At 39.7% G+C, this 17,500-nt stretch overlaps 1 protein-coding gene across 2 annotated transcripts in view; it reads right to left on the bottom strand.

Annotated features, from left to right (window-relative positions):
* Positions 1–14,040, bottom strand: part of LOC135213739 (leucine-rich repeats and immunoglobulin-like domains protein 3) — a 335,032-nt gene extending 320,992 nt beyond the window's left edge. The window contains exons 1-2 of one of the 2 annotated variants that reach the window (XM_064247861.1): positions 13,983–14,040; positions 12,290–12,528 (exon numbers count right to left, since the gene is read on the bottom strand). The gene's annotated coding sequence lies outside the window, so the exon portion shown is untranslated. The remainder of the gene's footprint in view (positions 1–12,289; positions 12,529–13,982) is intronic. The other variant, XM_064247862.1, reaches the window with a different exon arrangement.
* Positions 14,041–17,500: the final 3,460 nt, after the last annotated feature.

The raw sequence follows: 17,500 nt of genomic DNA on the forward strand, positions 1-17,500 counted from the left end.
ATTACTGGCGACATCCAAGCAGAACACTAATATACAGTACTGGCAATGCCCTAGATCTGAAGCATGTGCTCTTAATGTGTTCATTTGCGAAGATAGTACAGGAAGCCATTTGTACAATGCTTCGTTTTCTGACAACTTCAAAGGGTTTACTCTTATGCCCCGTCCGCATGAAATCTTGGAGTCTGAGGGGGCTACAAGTTAAGTACATCTAAGTTTAACCAGACCACTGAGCTGACCAACAGCTGCTCTCCTGGGGCTGGCCCAAAGGATTAGATTTTTATTTGCGTGGCTAAGAACCAATTGGTTACTTGGCAACAGGACCTACAGCTTAATTGTGGGATCCAAACCACACTATATCGAGAAATGAATTTCGAATTCACCAGAAATGAATTCCTCTGGTTCTGCATTGGCAGAGCGAAGAGCAAAATCTGGCTACCAGATTGATAGGCGAGTACGCAACCCACTCGTCCACTGAGGAACCAGAGGGGTAAAAAGAAGTTCAAATGTTGAGATTCATCAAGTAGTAGGCAAAGAAAAACCAGATAATGGCAGTGTGGTGAGAGATCGACAAAGAGACTCACGTTTTCCTAGGTTTCAACCTCATGTAACCATTCTTTGTCTCGTTACTGACTGATTGATTGATTTTTTATGGTTACGAAAACTGGTGTCACAACTTCTAGGCTATTGACACTGATCCCATAAATATTCAGACTAAGTATGTATCAAAATTCCTTTCTCATTTATGGGATTGTGAGCACAGAAGTCATTGTTGCGTGGCTGACACACTATACGATCTCCTAGGCAATGATTAATCAAGCCACCAGTTCGGGAAAGTCAAAAACATTTCCCAGTGAGGACCATCAAACAAGATGATTATGTCTGCCCTGCGCTCACTAGACCCATGACCTCAAAAAATGTAAAGGAGGTCTAGAACACAGAATACTTTACTGACAAGAGCCATACAACTAACCAAGCCTACGGCAGCTCTCAAATCAACATGAACAACTCTAGAATGATATGTCATCCATCAAGGTCATCCCGGATGACCCCAGATGGGTCTCAAAGGGCACATCACAAGGACCACACAGTTTCCAGCAGACGTGGAATTGGAGATTCTTTAATTTTTCAACCTCACAGAATACTACAAGGGCGGAGACTGTCCCCGAGGTCATTTCAACCAACACTGACTTTGCTCTTAGAGAAGCGAACGAGCGAAAACGCATAGAGTAGAATATAGAATTTAAGCCCATGACTAAACGCTGGGACCTATGACGTCATTCAGCGCTGAAACGGGAAGTGATGGTTATAAGGACTGAAAGGTGTAACAGGAGGAAAACTTCAAAGCAGATGCACTATGAATCAGTCGTTAGGAGATGGTTGAGGAAAGAAAGGTGGAAAAGAAATTATGAACGGAGGTACAGTAAAAGGAACGAAAGCGGTTGTAGCGGCTAGGGGCCTAAGGAAGGGACGCTGCAAAGAACCATAAGTAATGCCTACAGTGCACCTTCGGGAGTGAAAACGGTGACGATAACAAACTCGAAAACATGAGTGGGTCATGAATAAACTGATGAAGCAGAAGATGAAAAGAAGAAGTAGAACAACAAACGCAGAGCAAATGCAGGTGGGCTGGATGCTATTGTTCGCCTCCCAAATCCTCTGACACGGCCCCCCCCCCCCCCCCCCCCCCCCCCCCCCCCCCCCCCCCCAACCCTCCTGCCCAACCCCCAACCCCTCCCCCTCCCCGTCCCCCTGTCCCCTCATCTCCAACCAAGTCATGCAACAATGTTATAAAAGTCGACTATGAGTCAATTTGAAGCAATGTCCTGCTATATGAGTGCCACTATTAAGCAATTATTTCGTCACAAATATGACCAGGGTACAAACTTCGAAGCACACACATCACCTGTGTATATGAGAGGTTCAACATAATAATAATAATAATAATAATAATAATAATAATAATAATAATAATAATAATAATAATAATAATAATAATGTTATTATTATTATTATTATTTTATTATTATTATTATTATTATTATTATTATTATTATCATTACTGAGATTAATGGCTGTTTCTACAGCAATCAATTTATATAGTCTGCTCCATTCCTCTGACAATCTTCTTCTCATCAGCGTGACTGTAGGAAGAACAGAGATGAAACTATATTCATTGAATGCCGCAGAAACAGCCATTATTTTGAGTTCTACTGGCCTCCGAGAAGGCCTCCTCCATAACTATACAGAGCATAAACCTTATTCATATGGAAAGGGCCACTGACTAGAAATTCAAGCCTCCAAAGATTATGGTGTTCATTTGAAAGAAATTACAGAGAACAGAAATGCAGGAGGAAGAGATCGGTATCAGAAAGCAAGGAAAAGGTTAATATATCAATAAATAGATAGATAAAAGCATAAGTGAGCTGATTAAGAGTACAAAGTTTATTGTTTAAAATGGGCTAGGGTTTAAGTTAATTCGTTGCATCTTCATTTTACATGTGGAGATTAAATTTTCATTTCGGAAACTCACATTTTTTTATTATTTTTTCTTATTAAGGGAGACACAATGAACCTACAGATGTGAATTCGAAACACGAACACGTATAAAGGTTAAACACTGAAAGTCTGAGAAAATGCCTCTTAACTTCTCATGTATATGTATACCCACACACACACACATATAAAATATATATATATATATATATAAATATATATATACTATATCTATATATATTAATATATATATTAATATATAATTAACACTATCATTATAATATTATTATATATATATATATATGTTATATATATAAATATATATATATATATATATATATATATATATATATATATGTAAATATATGTCCATATATATTATATATATATTATAATAATTATTATATATGTGTTTGTGTGTGTGTGTGATACATACGTATGATATATACACTATATTGCACTCCGTGTTTTTCCCGCCCAATTTCTTTGTGGCTATATATTTCAGTTTTTGTCTTATATAAAAACTCTTCTGTGCCACGTTTCTTTATAGCTATGAGTTTATGTATATATATATATCTATATATATATATATATATATATATATATAATTTATATATATATATATATGATATATATATATATATATATATATATATATATAAAGAAAACGTGACCCAAAAGATATTGATATGAGGCATCAAAAATAGGAATTATAAAGCCAAAAAAAGAAATAAAAAAAAAAGCGTGCAAATCTTTCACCTTTACTTTACGGCAAATTGTAGAAATGGAACAAAAATTATAACAAAGAAGACTCTGTTTAACAAACAAGTGTGACTGATGGAGTTTGTAACCATTTCAGTGCTTAGAAAAACCAGCAAAATTGGTGTAAACTGTCCTGGATGAATTAACTAAGATGTGGAGAAGGGCATTACAACGAGTATATCGCTGGGTTTCTTTCAATCTCCTCTGAACATCTCGTGCAGAATGGGGTCAAACGTGTACAGAACTGGACTTGAAATAACACACTTTTCATTCGTTAGCTGCAAATGAATGCAAATTCTAAGAGACCTCTAGTAACGATATCATTACATCTCGTTATTCTACCACTAAGGGACCAATCAATTCTATGTGATTTTTCACTTCGGTGCCCAAAAGGAGCATTGTTCTTTTGCCCAATTCTAGGTGAATATTCTACATGTTTAATTCTGACCTTCAATTCCTTCCCTGTCTGGTCCAGATTAAATTAGTAAAAGCTAAGATTTTGTGAACATGTTGGAACTCTGTTGAGGATGATGTCTTGATGATTTCTTAAAAGCACTTTTCAAGGTGGTGTTACATGAACAGATTAAATTTACACTAATTTGATTTTGGACAATTCATTCTTCCTGTCACTTTGATTGACTTCACAGGTTTATCGGTGCAAGCAGGCAGGCTGCTTGCTTGTTCGTATGGTGTTTTTACGTTGCATGGAACCAGTGGTTATTCAGCAACGGGACCAACGGCTTTACGTGACTTCCGAACCACGTCGAGAGTGAACTTCTATCACCAGAAATACACATCTCTCACACCTCAATGGAATGCCCGAGAATTGAACTCGCGGCCACCGAGGTGGCAGGTCAAAACCATACCGATCACGCCACTGGGGAGCTAGCAGGCAGGCTGTTGCACACAATGTCGTTTTATCACATCAGTTATAATACTACTCAGGTTGCTCAGAGTTCTACCTTGGTTACGACTGGAACACGGAATAGCTGTGAAAATTCCGATCTCCAAATATTTCAGCCAGGAGCGAATTCACTCCTGCTCTCTGCTGTCGTCTGCTAAATTTCAGGTGTGTTTTATTTTCCATTTCCTCATACTCATTCATTTATCACATTTTCATACAAATTCTCTCTCTCTCTCTCTCTCTCTCTCTCTCTCTAAACTGAGAAAAAGTAACGTATTGTGCTAAAGAGAACCGCGTTTTCCTTATGTCCAAAGAGGTAAGATCTAAAAACCTCTCTTATACTCTATATAACATCACGAAATTCTGTCATGTAATGCCTAAAAACTACCTAATCAGATTCTAAGTTATTTATTATCATTTTATTATTATTATTGTTAGTATCAGTAGTAAGTAGTACGAATAATGTTAATAAAAAAACAGTTCAGTTCGTCAGCTGTCATTTCCACGAACATTCGAGGCTGCGCCTGTGATGAGCATTTGTTTATTATTACTATTATTTATTTTTACGTAGGAAATAAAGCTCTCTCTCTCTCTCTCTCTCTCTCTCTCTCTCTCTCTCTCTCTCTCTCTCTCTCTCTCTCTGCTGGCTGGTTTCCATTTCGAGCCTTCTTGGATTCATTATTAGTTTGTTAACTCTGTCCATAGGGAGGGGTTTTCAGCTGCAGATTTAGAAAGTATCCAGTATATATGAGATTGGATAACTTAAGCCCATGCCTATCATCCTAATGGTCTGTGCTTTATCATCGACGAATTCAGGACCCAATCCTACACGAGATGTCCAAAGGAGACCTAAAGTAGATAACAAAGAAACTCAGTAATACTGGTTATTGTCTTCTGACTTTGTCTCGTTAATCCAGTACCCTAGAGAACAGGCGAAAGATTCCGCACTATGATGTTACAATTTCTTGTATAGCCACTATATAATCTTTTTAAATTTTTATATCTAAATATTTCCGGTGACTAAAGACATATATATATATATATATATATATATATATATATATATATATATATATATAATATAATATATATTATATATATCATAAATATATATATATATATATATATATATATATATATAATATATCATAAATAATAATATAATAGTATATATTATAATATATATATATATATAATAAATATATAATTTGACGTAATAATCTTGTGAATGGTCTTTATCGTATAAATGGGAATCGTTTATTACACGTAATTTCTGAATATTGTCCACGCAGTAGTCTTGGCGTTTCATCCACACCGGGATACCTCATTTTCTCTCTCTCTCTCTCTCTCTCTCTTCGTTCTCTCTCTCTCTATAATATATATATATATATATATATATATAGATGAGATGAGTGATGAGAGAGAGAGAGAGAGAGAGAGAGAGAGAGAGAGAGAGAGAGAGAGAGAGAGAGAGAGAAGTATCCTGGTGTGAATGAAACGCCAAGATAACTGCGTGGACAATATTCAGAAATTACGTGTAATACGATTCTCAGTTTATACAATAAAGAATATCAAGATATATACGTCAATCGAGTACAGAAAGTAGTCGTGTGCTCAAAACTAGCTTTATTCAACTCTCGCTAGTTAGTCTTTCATGAGCCTCAGCATCAAAAATTTAGGAAAGTGTCTAAAACCTCCCCAAAACAGCCATCAACTATACTCGGTTTTTTTCATCTGTGGTGTTTGCATATGGTAACACTGCGTCCCGGGCTTTAGATAGTTACATTCAGCTTACATTCACCAATTACAATAATATCCTATTTCGAATATCAACGGTGTAATTCGCATTCAGTAAATTATTCAAACACTTTTCATTTGCAAATGTACACACAGATATCCTTTTATTTAACTAACACTTACAAATAGCGTAACTATATAAGGCCTGGGACGCAGTGTTACCATACGCAAACACCACAGGCGGGTGGACAGATGGAAAAAAACAGAGCATAGTTTAGCTGACCTAGGACAGCAACACAGAGACACTGGCAAGCCAGAATATAAGATAAAGATCAAGAATAGAGTATGGAAGACGAGGTTAAAGAAAGTCCAATAAAAGGACACTGGAAATACTTAGACAGCAGAATAAAACATAATCAAGAATAAAGTATGGAAGTAAAGGTTAAAAGAAAGTCCAATAACAGGACACTGGAAATACTGGCCCTGCAAATATATATATATATAATAGAAGATAATAACCAAAGATGCAGTTTGGGAGAAAACGTTAACAAATAACAGGACACCGGAGAGACTGGCACAAGCCCACTAAACCATACTGAGCCAATAATCGATAATCCTGTGTTACCACTCCAGGTGGATTTTTGGATGGCTGTTACCTTCCGAGCTCGTTTCGTCGAGACAGTTGGAACCTTTAAGCTGTTATCTTGCCAACTCGTTTTGTCGAGATAACTGTTAATTTAAGCTGTTACCTTACGAACACGTTGGGATACCTTTACCTCAAGCCGTTACTTTATGTACTCGTTTTGTCGGGATAGCTGTTACCTTGGGAACTCGTCGATTTGCAAACTCCCTAAGGATCCGTCAACACCAGAGCAAAACATGGCATAAGTGGGTCGTCAGTTTACGGAATACATATCACAAACAGGTTGAAAACAAGTCAACGACTGCAACTGGAGAAGGCTCATCGTATAAAGCACTACTGGTTAAGACAACCAATAAGTCACTGATATCCATTCAAACTGTTTGTAATGTATGTGTAATGAGTTCCCTACGTGTCTTTCAGTCACTGACTTGTATTTAACCTGTTTGTGATGTATGTGCAATGAGTTCCCTACGTGTCTTTAAGCCACTGGCTTGTATTTAACCTGTTTGTGATGTATGTGCAATGAGTTGCCGACGTGTCTTTACGACATGTTTCTCAGTGCGTTCGCCATTTTCCTTTGAAATGGCGTAATCAATACCTCATTAGCTAAATTTTCAATGCTAAAGTACAATTACATTTAATAGGGAAAATTACGACTCTTTAGGTATTTATTGTCGAAAGGGCATCTTTTACCAAAATTACATTAGAAGACCCTTCTATAGCTTAAGGTTAAGGTCATTAGATGACCATACTTAGATTCCTAAACATGCAAGGTTGAGGTACTCTCATTTTTAAGCTTTCAAAGTGGAAATACGTTTACTGCAAAACTTCCAAGTCCTATTTCGCTTCCGAAAATTAAAAGAACCTCAGTTTTTAAACGTAGACGCACAGAGTACTTCTACTTCTATAAAAGGAGGGTGAATATACTACCATCCATTTCTAAGGAGTGTTGGTCAAATGAAGAATATAAGTGTTCAGCTCTCTATCTTCACTTAAGGTTTTACACTCTTTCACCCAGAGTCTTGCTTTTAAAAGCTAAAAGACTCGTGGTTAGGAGAGTGCACTGAAGTCCCCAGTTCTCTGAGAGGATGACACAGTAAATTTTCGCCATAAACTAGAGCAACTCAATTATCATTATCATTATTAGTATTTGGATGATGAGCCCAATTTACGAACAAGCCCACAAGGGCTAGTGACTTCAAATTCAAGCTTTCAAAGAATATGGTGCTCATTGAGAAGTAAGAGAAGGTAAAGGGAAATACAGAGAGATGAGATCTCACTTATTAAAAAGAAACAAAAAATATGGATAAAAATGCATTAAAATGCAAGAAGAATAGCACTGCTTGAACTTCTGTAAATCCAATTACACGACATCCTCAGGGAGACAGTTCCATAGTCCAACGGTGTGAGGAATAAAGGACCTCTGGAACTGAAAAGTTCAATTGGCAAACAGTTTCTAAATTTATACAGTAAGACTTTAAATTCGAGCTTCCAAACACCGACTTTTAATTCGAGCTTATAAACATTGACTTTAAATTCGACCTTCCAAGCATTGACTTTAAATTCGACCTTCCAAGCATTGACTTTAAATTCGACCTTCCAAGCATTGACTTTAAATTCAAGCTTATAAACCCTGACTTTAAATTCGGCCTTCCAAGCATTGACTATAATTCGAGCTTCCAAACAATTACTTTATATTCGGGCTTCCTAACATTGACTTTAAATTCAAGCTTCCAAACATTGATTTTAAACTCTGGCTTCCAAACATTGACTTTAAATTCAACCTTCCAAACACTGACTTCAAATTCGGGCTTCTTAACACTGACTTATCAGAGCGACAAGAGGGGATTGGCAACTCCCAAGGAAACCAGAACAACCATCACATAAATGACAGCTCAACGAGAAGAAGTTCCAGAAGACTGCTGGGCCTTGACCCAGGCTAACATCCCAAACATCTCTTGAAAATGGGCCACAGATAGGGCCTGAAAGTACTCGAGTGTGGAGTAAAATTAAATGTAAATACTTTGAGAAGTAAACAAGTTACAAAGCGATTTTGTGGGTTTCTTTTTCAATCCACTGACTTTAAATTCGAGCTTCCAAACATTGACTTTAAATTCGGGTTTCCAAACACTGACTTTAAACTCGAGCTACCAAACAATGACTTTAAATTCGGGCTTCCTAACATTAACTTGAAAATCGATTTTCCAAAAATTTGGCTTTAGATTCAAGCTTCCAAACATTGACTTTAAACTCAAGTTTTCTAACATTGACTTTAAACTCCAGCTTTCGAACGACTTTAAATTCGAGCTTCCAAACAATGACTTTAAATTCGAGCTTCCTAACATTAACTTTAAATTCGAGCCTCCAAAGAACATGTTGGATCCACACCACGGCAGCAACTGATCATGACACAGAGCCAGTGATTTTTCATCGCCTCATCGGCCTGGAGGAGACCCGAACTCATGGCATCTGAGAGACTTTCCAGGACTCTTATCCTTTGAAGAGTTAGATCAGTGAGGATAAATCATCCTGATTTTCTGATTCATTTTTTGCTTTGCCAAATCAGGCTATCTTTCCATTTTTTTTATATATTTTTTTATCATTCTTACACACAGCTACACTTTATCACTTTCATGATTTATATAAATACAAATTGCCAATAATAATGAACTCACTAATATTCATGATTCCTAACAAAGGTATAAAGTTTTGCCAAAGAAATTCCTCAGGTTTTTCTTCTCATAAATGAACATCTGAATTTCGTTTAAGGAGGATTAATACGCATGGTTATGAATTGCAAATATAAGGTTTAAAAGACACATTAAAAACTCTGTTAACCGGACAAAACCGGACATTTCGGTTAATAGTACCTCAGTCCTAATCGGAGTGAAGTGTCGCCATTTGGAATATATGGTTTCTGTTGTGTTTATACTGTTTTAGGAGCCATACATATACATATATATATATATAATCTATATAATATATATATATATATATATATATATATATATATTATATATATGTGTGTGTGTGGTGAAGTGTGTGTGTGTGTGTGTGTGCACATCCCTTATCCTTGAAATGTTTACGTTCTTCAGAATTACGACCGGATAATAAGAATATTTATCCAGGTTTTAGAAAAAGCGTTCATTGTGCATTATGGTCGCGCATTTTGGAGTTATAATAGTCATGTTTATAGGTACATTACAGATAATATAGACTCCTATCAGGAGGGCAATCCAGCCGCCGTTTTTTTTTTTTCTAGAAAAACTTAATGACCTTAGTAAATTAACTGAAGTCATACTCTGGTACCACAAGGTTCTTGTGTCGTGAGATTTTATAAAGAACGACAAGTCCAGAGACGTTTGTTCTTTAGGGAAGGGGAAACCTCCCCCTTAGTATATCTTACTGAGGGATCGTTTCAAATTTAAGCCTCATTATTTTAGCCTTGTAGATTTATCTCTCCTTAAAATGGTTTCAAACATAAGTCTTATCAGTAGAGCCTTGAAAATATATCTCCTTAATATTGTTTCAAATATAAGACTAGAAAACATATCTCCTTAAAATTGTTACAAATATAAGACTAGAAAATATATCTCCTTAATATTGTTTCAAATATACAAAAGCCTAGAAAATTTATATTCCGTAATACTGTTTCAAATATACATAAGCCTAGGAAATTCATACTCCTTAATATTGTTTCAAATATAATCCTCATCATTTGAGCCTCGTAGATTTAAATCTGCTTAAAGGCGAAAAGAATTTGTAATAAAACTTAGAGAAGGAATGACCACCGGACTTGAATTTCGAACAAGAGAATGCATCAGCAAGAACAATCATTACGTGAGCATAACTTGCGATGAAAAAGGACCATTACGTGTGACTCGTAAATTTGATGTTAAAAGGAAATTTGACATGAAATTAAAATTGATACGAAAGCAAATCGGGAGGCAATAATGATCTGATAAAAACCATTATTTCAAAATGTCACTTGCAGGTCACCCATCTCGACCTTAGCTCACACACCCCAAGATCCGGTGGCAAGCGAGAGGTCACGAGCAGAGGTCACACAGAGGTCAAAAGGAGGCCAAAAATGACCAGAAAGGAGTACGAAATGGGGCTGGGTCTCCCTGTTGCGCATCTAAGTTCACTTGTTGCATACTCTCTCTCTCTCTCTCTCTCTCTCTCTCTCTCTCTCTCTCTCTCTCTCTCTCTCTCAGCGACCAGTTTCCGCCGTAGATAGTGATCCTATGGGAGTCCGTTTGCTCCGCAGGGACCTCCTCGAGGGAAAGATCCTTCGCGTCGTTGCCGGGTGCCAGCGACTCAGATGTGGAGAGAGAGAGAGAGAGAGAGAGAGAGAGAGAGAGAGAAAAGGCGGCAGCAGCAACAGCATCAGGTAGCGGAGACCAGCAGAGAAGCTGATGTTGTCTGCGTCTCTCCGAAGCGGCGATGCTGCTCATCCCGACGCGGAGATGAAGCAGCCAATTCGGTTAGGTAAGAGTTCAATGCAGTGATGACCGTCGTCATCGTTGTCGCCGTCTTCTGCTGCTGCAATGATAATCATCAGTCGTTGAGGAGACGGACTGACCAGAGGCTCTGCTTAGTAAGATGCTGGCAGGGACGGGAAGTCCTCCAGTTCTTTGTCATAATAATAATAAGGGTATTTAGCTTTCGTGTATGTCTTCGGGCGCATTCCCCTTTGGTAGGTAGAATGCTTCAAAGTAACTTTACCACGTTATGTTATGCCCGCGATCTAAATATGTATATGTATATGTATATGTGTAAGTTATGTATATGTATATATGATACATGAATCTGACCACGAGTAGCGCGCGGAGATAAAAGCGCTCCCAAATCAACCAACCTGCGACCGACCTCATCCAGGTAAACACAAGACGAGAGAGAGAGAGAGAGAGAGAGAGAGAGAGAGAGAGAGAGAGAGAGAATTCCCGACGAAGGCACTAAAATACCACACAACGCCGAGGAGGTCAGCGAAGAGCAAAGACAAAAGGGAGAATTCTTAGACATTCTCAGAATTCCCGAGAATTTTCAAAGTCGCGTACGAGTGGCGGTGGTGATTGATTCTGTTATTGGTGGGGGTCCCGAGTGAAATAATTCATGGCGGGGTTGCCTGTCTACAAAGAGAAAGCGAGCTACAGAGAGCTACAAAGACAAAACACACACTGCAACGGAAGGAGAGACGGAGGTCCGATAAAAAAAAAAAAAAAATGTTTGGTCTAAAAGCGGCTCTCGCTCATTCAGAAGAACGCGTCACAAATAATAGACGAGAGGAGGCGATCAAATGTCAGGGCACTTGAAGTTAGGCCGGATGGATCCAGACTATAAAGGAAAAATGGTCATTATGATCGACATGCGATAATTGAAGTAAAAGAAAAATTGATACTATTTCCATTATGCCAACGGTACAATTAATTTCTTGCAGCAAAGGTGTGCAAACACAAAAGACAGTCACTTGTTTCCATGGAAATTTAAATGCCTGTGCACATCGACACAAGACACGTACGACGAGTATATATATATATATATATATATATATATATTATATATATATATATATATATATATATATATATATATAATATATCGCTTTCGTTATTATGTATACACCTGATAAAAAGTGCCTGCCCGAAGTACAGAAAGGAAAACACGAGTTTTATATATATATATATATATATATATATATATATATATATATATATATATATATATATATAATATATATCAATACTTACCTTCACTCTGTGTACTCAGCGGCGTCCAACTGGGTGACTGATGATTGATGATTGATGGGTTGCTTAGAAAGATCTCCCGCTCAGTCTCAACGGGCGGCGGACCTTCCTTCCTTCCTTCACGCTTTCTAAGCGTCACTTAACAACTACTATCAGAGACTTTTCTTTCTTTCCTCTTCTGGGTCAAAGTTCAGTTTCCATCGGGATCGAAAACGAGACTTTTATAAGTTTCGGCACAAACACTAAAACATAACAGCAAATAACAAAAAAATAAATTGAAAACCTCCCCCAAAAGGTCAGGTTTTAAGAGCGAGAGGCAGGCAGGCAGGCAGGGGGGAGGGAGGGAGGGAGGGAGGGAGGTCAGGAGGTCAGGTCAGGAGGTCACTTGCAGTCAGTCTCTTTCTCCTGCGAACAACCGAAACGAATCGCCTCCGAAGAAGCTCCTCCTCTTCCTTCTTCTTCTTCTTCTGCTCGTTGACTCGCCGTTGGAAACGACGCACTTTTTCAAGTCACTTCTGGAGAAGATGAAGAAGGCAGCAGCTAGCTCCTCTTCTATCTTTCTCTGTCTCTCTCTCACTCACTCTCTCACTCTCTCTCTGTGCCCACTTCTACTACCTCGGGGTTGAAGTTCCCGTGTGGCCTCAACCCTCAGCCGCCGCTGGACTTGGCCCGGAGTAGGAGGAGGAGCAGGAGAGGGAGGGAGGGAACCGAACGATTTCTCTCTCTCTCACTTGGTCACTCGAACTCTATACGACAGTCTCTTCTTCTCCTTCTTCTTCTGCTGCTGCTGCTGCTGCTGCTGCTGCTGCTGCTGCTGCTGCTGCGTGCAGAAGCGCGTGAGTGCGTGTGTAACGAGTGTGTATGTAGATGTGGCGTGTGAGTGCGTGGGCAAGTATGGGCGTGGCACACACACACACAACACACTCAACGGCCCACTACGACGACTCCCGGCAGCAGTTCACAGGACGAAAGGCGCCCACGTAATAATAACAACAACAACTGTCTTCGGACTTCGGCCTCGACCGCCAACAGCGGCGCCTTCCGACGTGGCCGAGTCTCGCCTCCGACGGCGGCTGCGGCGACCTCGTCGGCGTCGTCTTAGTCGTGGTCCTCTTCGCCGAAGGTTGAGGATGTCGTGGAGGAGGAGGAGGAGGAGGATAAGAGGAGTCGCTCAAAGTCGCTGAGAGTCGCTGCTGCCAAAGCCCTTGGACGAAGGGAGGACTGACGGTCGGAGCAGCAGCAGCAGAAGATCGGCGCAATCAGAAGAACAAGAAGGATGAATGGGAGGAGGAGGAGGAGGAGGAGAGGTCCTCCGACGCACGCGAGGGGCACCGGGGCAGGACGAGGAGGAGGAGGAGAAGATTTTGAGGGCGCAGACGGAGGAAGAACGAGGAGGAGGAGGAGGAGGAGGAGGAAGGGAAGAGGAAAGGAAGGAGAAGCCAAAAAAAAGGGAAGGAGAGAAGAGGATGACGATAGGAGCGGTAGGTCGTGGGTAGAGAAAGGGAAAGAGGAAGAGAAAGAGAAGGATGATGTTGTAGATGATGATGATAATGATGACGAGGACGAGGACGAGGGGCGTGCGGGCGGTGGCCTGACGGAGGCGAAAGGGAGAAAGGAAGAACTTCTTCTTCTTCTTCGGCGGCGTCCTAAGAGAGAGAGCGCCTTCTTCCCCAAACACGCACACACACACACTCACACACAGACCGCCGCCGTCAAGGTCTCTCTAGAAGCAAGTGAGTAGAAGTAAAGCAACGGAGCTGCTGTGCCTTCCCCTCTCTCTCTCTCTCTCTCTCTCTCATCACCCTGTCTCTCTCTCTCTCTCTCTCTTTCTCATTCTCTCTCTCACTCGCAGCACCGATACGGAGACACGCCCAACGGCCCCGCCCCTCTCCTACCTCTCTCTCTCCCCTCACTCACTCACTCTCTCTCTCTCTCTCTCTCTCTCGCTCGCTCCGCTTACTCCTCCTGCCTACCTACCTACCTCACCTCACCTCTAGATTCCCTCCCACTCCTCCTCCTCCTCCTCCTCCTCCTCCTCCTCTTCGTACTCTACTCCTACTCCTCTCTCTCTCTCTCTCTCTCTCTCTCTCTCACTCACACACACACACATACATACACATACATACAGACACACACACAAACACCTCAACTTGCGCACTACCTACACCTCTCTCTCTCTCTCTCTCTCTCTCTATACCCCCTTTTCCTCCTATATCTCCCCCATCTACGTCCAACTCCACCCTTCTCCATCCCCCACCTATTCCTATTCCTGTCTCCCCCGCCCACCTTTCATTCCGCCCTCCCTCCATAATACCCCAACCTTGCAAAGTCCCTTTGTGTCCAAAGCTCAAAACTTTTCCTCCTCCTCCTCCTCCTCCTCCTCCTCCTCCAACAATCTTCCTCCCCTCCTCTTCCCCCACCCTTCTTCCTCCTCCAACACCAACACCAACACCACCACCTCCTCCTCCTCCCCCTCTTTCTACTTCTCTCATCTTCTTCTTCCCTTTCTGCCTCCCTATCATCGTCAATTTGTTTTCTGCTCTCTCTCTCTCTCTCTCTCTCTCTTCTTCGTCTGTAAATTCACCTAAACAGTAGCAACCCGCGCCACGCCCTCCCTGCATCTACCTGTTACTTCACTCTTCCTCGATGCTTTGGATTCTCCTGAACTACTTTTCAGTTGCTTCTCGTCTTCCTTCTTCCTCGGCATTATCCTGTATTCCTTCTCCTACTTGCGTGACTGTCGTTACAGTGACTACTACTATTCCCGGTGTTCCTGTAACGGCTTTCATTATCATCATTCCTAGTCTATGATGAATTCCTAGTCGATGATGACTTCCCTCTCCTACAATTATGACAATGACTACTATTCCTGTAACGACTATCATCATGATATCTAGTCTACAATGAATTCTCATCTATGATGAATTCTAGTCTATGATGAATACTGTCACCAACATTGCCACGACTCAAAAATTTTTTTTTCTGACATCGAGAAGGAAAAAAAAAAAAGAAAACAAAACAAAACGCCTCCCGTGACGGTGCAGCGCATTTCCACTATCTCGGAGCATTTCCGGAATGATGAAGTGGAAATGAGTCTAATGAGTCTATAACGTCAAACCAAGCAGGAATGAATTCCCGAAAGCTTATAAAAAACAAAACAACCTGCGGTAGCGTTACAGGCTCGACGGTGTAACAAATAAGTAGGAATTTTGCAGTTCTAAAATGTACAATATAAAATAGATAAGAGGATGAATTAAAAATAAAGGTACCTAATAAGTTAAGGGCATTTCTTCACCGAACACCTTCAACTTTTTCCAGCGTTTACTCCCAAGGGATTCCGAAGATAAAATCATTGCAAGCCAAAAGTATTCCAACACTCATGGTTCCAAAATCCATAGGTTCTATTGCTTAAGGATTCTACTCTTGGGGTCAAAACACTTAAGGATTCCAACTTAAGGGGTCCAGCACTTATGGCTTCCAGTATTTATGAGTTCCAATACTTATGTGTTCCAGTACTTATGGGTTTCAATATTTAAGGGTTCCAGTACTTATGGGTTCCAATACTTATGGGTTTCAGTACTTATGGGTTCCAGTACTTTTGGGTTCCAATACTTATGGGTTCCAGTACTTAAAGGTTTCAATACATATGGGTTTCAATACTTTTGGGTTCCAATACTTATGGGTTCCAACACTTGTGGATTTCAATACTTATGGGTTCCAGTACTTATGAGTTCCAACACTTATGGATTCTAACATTCATGGGTTGCAACACTTGAGGGTTGCAACATTTATGGGTCCCAACACTTAAAGGTTCCAACATTTATGGGTTCCAAAACTTATGGGTCCCAACACTTAAGGTTCCAACACTTATGGATCCCAACACTTATGGGCTCTAACACTTATGGGTCCCAACACTTATGGGTCCCAACACTTATAGGTTCAAACACTTATGGGTCCCAACACTTAAGGTTCCAACAGTTATGGTTCCAACACTTATGGGCTCTAATACTTATGGGTCCCAACACTTATGGGTTCCAACTCTTAAAGGTTCCAACACTTATGGGTTCTAACACTTATAGGTTCAAACACTTATGGGTCCCAACACTTAAGGTTCCAAGAGTTATGGGTTCCAACACTTATGGGTCCCAACACTTATGGGTTCCAACTCTTAAAGGTTCCAACACTTAAAGGTTCCAACACTTAAAGGTACCAACACTTATGGGTCCCAGCACTTATAGATTCAAACACTTATGGGTCCCAACACTTATGGGTTCCTACACTTAAAGGTTCCAACACTTAAAGGTTCCAACACTTACAGTTTTCAACACTTACAGGTACAAACACTTAAAGGTTCCAACACTCATGAGCTCTAATCTAACACTTATGGGTTCTACGACTTGTGGGTTCCAACACTAAACGTTCCACCACTCATAGGTTCCAACATGTATGGGTTCTAACAGTTAAGAATTTTATCATTCATGGTTTGCAACACTTAAGAGTTCCAACACTTATGAGTTTCAACACTTATGGGTTCTATAGCACTCATGGGCTCCAACACTGTCGAGTTCCAACGCTTATGGATTCCAACAGTTAAGGGTTCTAATACTTATGGGTTCCAACACTTTATGTGCAAAAGTTTTCATCTTGCAGGAAGTCAATATGCAGAGCTGTTTACTCTGATGACACTATAATTTCTACAGAAAATAACCTGTTTAGCATCAACATTCATTTTTAACCCCACCCCCCTAAAAAAATAAAAAATACTAATGAACATCAACGTTCATTCTTATGGCCCCCTAAAAAAAAATAAAGTGAAAACCTGTCTAGCATCAACATTTATTCTTATGCCCCCAATAAATATCTCTACAAAAAAACACACACACACATGTTGAGCATCGACATTCATTCTTATAAAAAAGTAAATTTTTTACAATAAAGCCTGTTGAACATCAACAATCATTCTCATTCCCCAAAAATGACCTTTATAGAAACTTTTGAGAGTCAACATTGATTATTATCCTAAAAAAATCTTTCTTTTTTAAATAACCTATTGAACATCAACATGAATTGTTTTCCTAAAATCTTTTAAATAAAAGCCTGTTGTGTATCAGCATTTATTCTTATCCTTCACAATATCTATTTTTAGAAAGACAGTTATTGCACATAACATTCAGTCCTACCCCTAAAAAAACATTTAGAGAAAAAAAACTCTTA

This window comes from Macrobrachium nipponense, chromosome 43 (genome assembly GCF_015104395.2).
Source record: "Macrobrachium nipponense isolate FS-2020 chromosome 43, ASM1510439v2, whole genome shotgun sequence".
In the NCBI taxonomy this organism is placed as follows: Eukaryota; Metazoa; Arthropoda; class Malacostraca; order Decapoda; family Palaemonidae; genus Macrobrachium; species Macrobrachium nipponense.